At 42.2% G+C, this 6,672-nt stretch overlaps 1 non-coding gene across 1 annotated transcript; it reads left to right on the forward strand.

Moving 5' to 3' along the window:
* Positions 1 to 6,349: 6,349 nt before the first annotated feature.
* Positions 6,350 to 6,455, forward strand: LOC121998885. The gene has a single exon (XR_006116673.1). It is a non-coding gene; the product is annotated as a small nucleolar RNA R71 (small nucleolar RNA).
* Positions 6,456 to 6,672: the final 217 nt, after the last annotated feature.

Raw genomic sequence — 6,672 nt, forward strand, 5'->3', positions numbered from 1 at the left:
GCATGCATTCACCGGAAGCTAAAGCAACTATCCTTAAGCACCAAATAAAGACAATCCCTATGAAATCCTATTATGGTTAACCCCTATCACTAGGGCACCTTGGTAGATCACAGGGACACAACTCTAATTGATGTTATCAAGGATAGAATTAAGAAGCTTAGTTTGGTCTCTTACTTCCTTGTGGAGGAGTCGCCTCTCCTTTCAAGGAAGTGACGTAGATGTCCGTGAACAGGTTACCCCTATCACTAGGACCCCTCGGGTGTACAATCTAAGATATTCCCTCTACGAGGTTGGCAATTCCTACTCAATCAATCAACACGATATAGAGATCGAGTAGTCGAAATAAAGCAAGCGAAATCATCCAATGAATATAAGCATAATATGAGTCTTACATCAAAATCAATCCACAATTACTCCCTCATCCTAGAACAAGGACTCTACTGCATAGACGCCGGAGAACAACTCGAAGACATAGTGTATTTAAACATACAATTCTCAAACACGAAGAGAGAAAGAAGAAGTATGCTTATCTAACGATGACGAGTGATCTTCGGATCTAATCCTTTACTTCTGGAGTTGATGTGGTGATGAAAGATCGCTGGACCGATGTCCTAGACAGCGTGGAACAACACCAAAGTGATTCTCCTATTGACAGCTCGCTTCCCCTGCTCTCCACCCTTTGAGGAAAGGGTTAAACCCCTTTTATAGGCTAGGGCATGGCTAGGGCACTGCGGCGGCACGTCTGTGTAAGGATGGCATGGTCGTGCCCTTTCTGGTGTCTGGCTGCGCTGCACGACCGTGCCAATTGGCATAGCCGTGTGAACTTTGGGCTCGGCTCCTGGGACACGGCCGTGTAGGATTGCACGGTCGTGTACTGCTTGGTTGCGGTCATGGGGGCATGGCCGTACAGGGTTGCATGGTTCTTCCTTGCTTGGTTGCTGGTTGTGAGGCACGGCCGTGCAGGGTTGCACGGTCATGCTCTGATCCCTCTCTGGATTGGCCATGCGGCCGTGCAAGGTTGCACGACCATGCTCTCTGCTTTGTTCTGGTGCGTCGACAATCACCGTTTTCGCCCCAAAAGTTATCCCTGTCAACACAAAACCAAACAAAGAGCAGATATCCGAACAAAAGAGTATATATGACGAATACATGATAAAAAAAAGGCGATCATGCAAGGAATATATACATATAATGCAAGTGAATATGCATTAAAACATGCATAAACAATCATAATATTTACGCACATCACACCCCCAGACTTGAACCTTTGCTTGTCCTCAAGCAAAATGCTAAATAAACTATGTTCATAAGCGCATGGCAGCGTTTCATAATCATTAGTGCATTTGCCTAACTCTATCAACTAGTTTCATTGACAAGCATAATTGTGGAGTTACCTAAGTATGGCCTAAGCATAAGTTCTTTGTGCTCGATGCAATAAGTAACTCAAACTCTTCAAGTTTCACTTTTTTATCCTAGTTAAGTCGTCATACAATTGAGCTCCTAATATTCTCAGTGATAGGTACTTACCTGCCACACACTTGGCTCGTTTTCCTTAAATTACACAAGGTCTCAAATGATACTTCTCAGAATCAAGAGAAACATAACATTCATTTCTCAAGTAACCTAACTCTGTCTCAAAGGGGTGAATTGTTAGTTTCCACTCACAAGCACTATTTTTTTATCCCTTATTCATTTTTTAATACTTTTTTTGGTGCTATAATGTAGCAATAATCAGACATGCGGGATGCATATGTTGGGATTTAAATTTTTCCAAATGAGCTTCCATGATCCGAGGTCATCCAGTAACCAAAATATAAATAAGAAATCACCATGTGAACAAAAGTACTAAACAATTTGGATGAATCATAACTATTCCAAAAATATTTCTACTATTCAAGTTTAAGTACTTAAGTGTAGTGAAAATAAGATCCTTAAGGTTAGGTCAAAACTTATACCAAACTCCATACAATACTTAGCTTATTTCATGCTACTAAAGATAGAGAAAGGAGATACACCAAACATACTAACACTATCTTGACAACACATGAACTAAGAAGATACTAGTCATTTTGCTGTCAAACAAGTAGCAGAAAAAGTAGAAGGTTTGATGTTCTCAAATATGCTTCAAAACTAGAAATATGAAACTCATAAAATGTCAATAAATAAAGCAAAGTGCATGCAAATAGAAATATGAAACTAGTAAAATCTGAATAAACAAAACAGATTAATAAAATATGCAAAACAAAATAAAATGCAGAAAGAAAAGAAAACTCGACTCGACTCAGGTTGTGCAGACAGACACAACACCCCCCCCCCCCCCGACATAGACTTTTCATCATCCTGATGAAATCAATACGGTGGTGGGGGTGGGGGATAAGGGGGTCCTTGATGTGTGCCAGGGGGAAATCTAGGCATACCAGGAAGATGGCCAAGGTGTTGATGATATTGGTAAAGGGCATCTACTTGTTGTCTAGTGATATCCATATCATCCATAAAATTTATCATTCTTTCCTGGTCAACCTTATAATCCTGAACGAACCCTATCACCTGACTATGGAAGTCCCTAGTAAACAGAAAATGGTCCTATACCTCCCTAAACTGGTCGTCAGATAACTTGAAGCGACCCTCCAACAGTTGTTGTTGGGTATTTTGCTTCTCATGAAGGGAGTCTAAGGAGGCACATAAGTCAGAAAAATCAAACCTAGAGGGTCCCGTGCCATAGGCAAAAGAGTGCCTAGACGGTTCCGGATGTTTGAAAGGCTGCAGGAATCCTGATGACGAGGGCTCTTGGTGGTACTCGATTTCTTCTATAATGGAGGGTACAGTCTCAGGGTGTAAATCAATAATCACCCAGTTCGCGGGGTCGCGAACTGAAGTGCGCTCGGGGCAAGAAAGGTGTAATGGAAAACCATTGTTCCTAGGGAAGGTAAACCCATTCTCATCCCGAAAAATCATCTTCATAACAAGACAAGAATCGATATTGATTTTGTCAATATCATGAATCACCTCTAATCCATCAAGCTCGAAACCCAGATTGAATGCTATTTAAGTGATCAATCCACCAAACACTATCACCCCGAAGATGCCTTAGTTGCCCTCAACAAAGTTTGCAAGAAATGAAATCTGAAATCAAAATCGACTTTATTCAACATCACCCAAAGAGAATAGAGTTCTATCTTTCTAACCACCCCATCACTCTCTCCTCGACCAAAGATCATTTTGCTCATCACTCGGTGAAGGTATCTAAAGGTCAGGTTTTGCATGCGGTATGCCTTGGCTCTAGAGGGTTCATAAGGCTCTTTTGATCCGATTATCGACATCCAAAATTCATTCCATCTAATTTCATCATCAAATCCACGGGCACCACCAATGGGTAAACCAAAACAATTATTAAAATCACTAAAAGTCCACTGAACTTCTTTATTCATCATCCTAAAAGTTATGACCCCTATATAGTCATCCTCAGAAGAAAATTTAACATCAATCAAGCTCAAAAATTCAGGGACTAGGCAGGGGTAAGGTGGTGCATGAGCGTACATAATATCATTCCAATCTAAAGAACTAATCATCCAATCTACATCATCCCTAATTCCTAGCATATCCATAGTAATGGGATCCTTATACTTAGTCCATATAATTTTTCTAGCGATAAGGATATCATATCTAGCTTTTTGTTCATGATTTCTAAAAATAATATTAAACTCATTTTCGTTACCTTTGTCGCGTGCCACCCTTTTCCCTTTGCCTTTTGAAGAAGATGCCTTCCCTTTGCCTTTGTCGCCTTCCGGTGCCTCTCCTTCTCTAGATCCACTGCTTCCTCGATGAAGTCTCTTCAAGATCTACGAAATGGTGCATGGTTTTGAGGAGTTTCTTGTGGAGATGGGTCTTGAGGATGGAAGAGGAGGAGAAGGAAGGAGAAATAGGGAAGTTGCTTCTCTCTTTCCAGATTTATGGCTTGAAGAACTGTTAGATCTAGATGTAGATCTAAGCAAAAATGAGCTCTAGAGGTGGGAATTAGGGTTTGATGAGGTGTAGTGGGGAGGAGAAGGCATTTTGGGAGAGAAGGAGATGGAAATTAGGGCTTTTGGAGGAGTAGGCAGCGCACACAGGTAGGGGCACGACCGTGTCTTATAGACATGACCGGGTTAGGTGGGGTTCTGCACGGCCGTGCTGATTGGCATGACCTCCTCTTTTCTCCCCTCGGCCAAGGTCGCACGGCCGTGCCAATTGGCACGGCCCATTCCTCCTTCTCTACATATGTCGTACGGCCGTGCAAATTGGCAAGGCCTGAGTCTTCTCCCTCTCTGGCGGTCTCGCACAGCTGTGTCGACTAGCACGTCCCGTGTTCTTCTTTTCTCTGCATAGGCCACACGGTCGTGTAAGGTTTCACAACCTGTGGCCTTCATTCCTCTGTCGGCATCACACAGAGACTCACCTTTCGCCATTTTGGTTCCCCTGACGCCTCCACGCCCATGAAACGCTCACGGCCAGCTCACGAAGGCTCTGCTCATCCAGAAAACAAATACCCAAAGATAAAGAAATAGTAAAAGTTCTCAACTCGAACTTACTAAAGAAATAAAATGATAAATAGAATGCTAAACTAAAATGAAAAACCCTTGGGTTGCCTCACATGAAGCACTTGTTTTAGGTCTTTAGCTCGACACTGTTTCAGCTAATGTGGACTAAACTCGTGGAAGCACGGCTGTCCTCCTAGGGTTAATGCTCTAGTCTGCGCCTTTAGTTTCGCTCGTGCAAGACAAATGTATTTCTTATTGCTCGTTGGAGGGGAACTCTCATGGAAACTGCATTCCTCGACTTTGTGTATGTTGATCTTACTCTTGGGATCCTCCTCCATATCCAAGATAATGAAATCTATGGGAATGATACATCCACCCACTTCTACTGGCACGTCTTCCACTTTTCCCATTGGGTAACTACATGAATGGTTAGCTAATTGCAGTGCCATAGTAGTCAGCTTAATGTTCTGGAGTCCCAACTTCTTACATAAGGAGTACAGAAGTAGGCTAACGCTAGCTCCCAAGTCACAGAAAGCTCTTTGTATGAGTTCAGAACCAATTTTACACGATATGGGAAAAGTCCCTGGATCCTGAAGTTTTGGTGGAATATTTTCCATAAGTAGAGCGCTGCAATTCTCTGTTAATGCTACGGTCTTGAAGTCGCCCTTCTGCCTCCTGTTAGATAAAATACCCTTTAAGAAATATGCGAACTTCGGCATTTGGTGTAGTGCATCTATCTGTGGTACTTCTATGTAAATTTCCTTAATCTTCTTCAGGAATCGGTTGAACTCTTCATCCTTCTGGGATGTTATCAATGTCCGAGGGAATGGAATCGTCTGACTTTGTGAGGGAATTTGAAGAGTTACTTCAACTTTCTTAGTGACCTCCTCTCCATCCCTATTCTGGGTTGATTGGGCATTAGGGGAGAGGGTTCTTCCCCTTAGTCAGGTCCTTTCTGAGTAATGATTTAGGGGTCTCCCAAAGTTCGTCCACTCAGCTCAATGCGGTTGCAATATTCCACTAGGTTTATATCTGGCTTCCTTGGAAATGTTCCCTGTGCTCTTGAGATGGACTGGGCTATCTAGGCTATCTGGCTGTCTTGTATCTTTTGATGTTTCTCAGAATTTTCCATTCTTTGAGTTAACAGCTTGATCTCATTCTTCATCTCTTTTTGCTCTGAGAGAGCTTCTTCAAGTATCTTTTAAATTTTGGACAATTGTGAAGGTTGCTGTTGAAAAGTCTGTTGTCCAAATGAGTAGCTCTGCTGCCCAGATGAGTAGCTCTGTTGTCCAGGTTGATAGCTTTATTTTGCTGGCCCTTGGTCATGATTGTTCTGATAAGAGAAGTTTGGGTGATTCCTCCAACCTGGATTGTATGTGTTGGAGTACGAATTGTTTTGCCTTTGGTTGTAGCTGACTATCGCATCACACTGCTCAAGTTGGTTTATCTGTGCTTGTATTGGCCCTAGGGGGCAAGTATCTTGAGCATGATTCATACTTCCGCAAGTTTCGCAAACACAAACTATTGCATTGGCTGTGTTGTTGTTGTTTCCCATGTCCTCAAACTTCTTGGTTAGTGCGTCCAGCTTTGCAGACATGAGAGTGAATGCATCTATGTCGAATTTTCCTAACGCTTTTATTGGATTCCCTGAGAAAGAACCACTTGATCTTTCTGATGCCCACTGATGGTGATTCTATGCCACATTCTCTATGATCTTTTCAGCTTCATCAAGGCTCTTGTTCATCAGTGCTCCTCCTGTTACAAAATCGAGGGATACCTTCGTGTGATATTTGATTCCATTGTAAAAGGTGTGTAGAACTAATCATTTCTCAAGGCCATGATGGGGGCATTATCTCAGCATACTTTTGAACCTGTCCCATGCTTCAAATAATGATTTTAAGTCTATCTGTTTGAAGCTTGCAATCAAATTCCTCATATGAGCAGTTTTGCTTGGTGGATAGAATTTGTCCCAAAATTTCTACTCACACTACTCCCAGGATGTAATGCTATTTGCTAGAAGGGAATTTAGTCATTGCTTGGCTCTATCTTTCAGGGAGAATCAGAAGAGCAATAACCTTACTAATTCTGGAGGGACTCCATTCACTTTCATGGTAGCACAAATCTCGTAGAAAAGCTCTAACTGATGGTTTAGATC

The sequence above is a fragment of the Zingiber officinale genome, chromosome 6A, assembly GCF_018446385.1.
Source record: "Zingiber officinale cultivar Zhangliang chromosome 6A, Zo_v1.1, whole genome shotgun sequence".
NCBI lineage: Eukaryota > Viridiplantae > Streptophyta > Magnoliopsida > Zingiberales > Zingiberaceae > Zingiber > Zingiber officinale.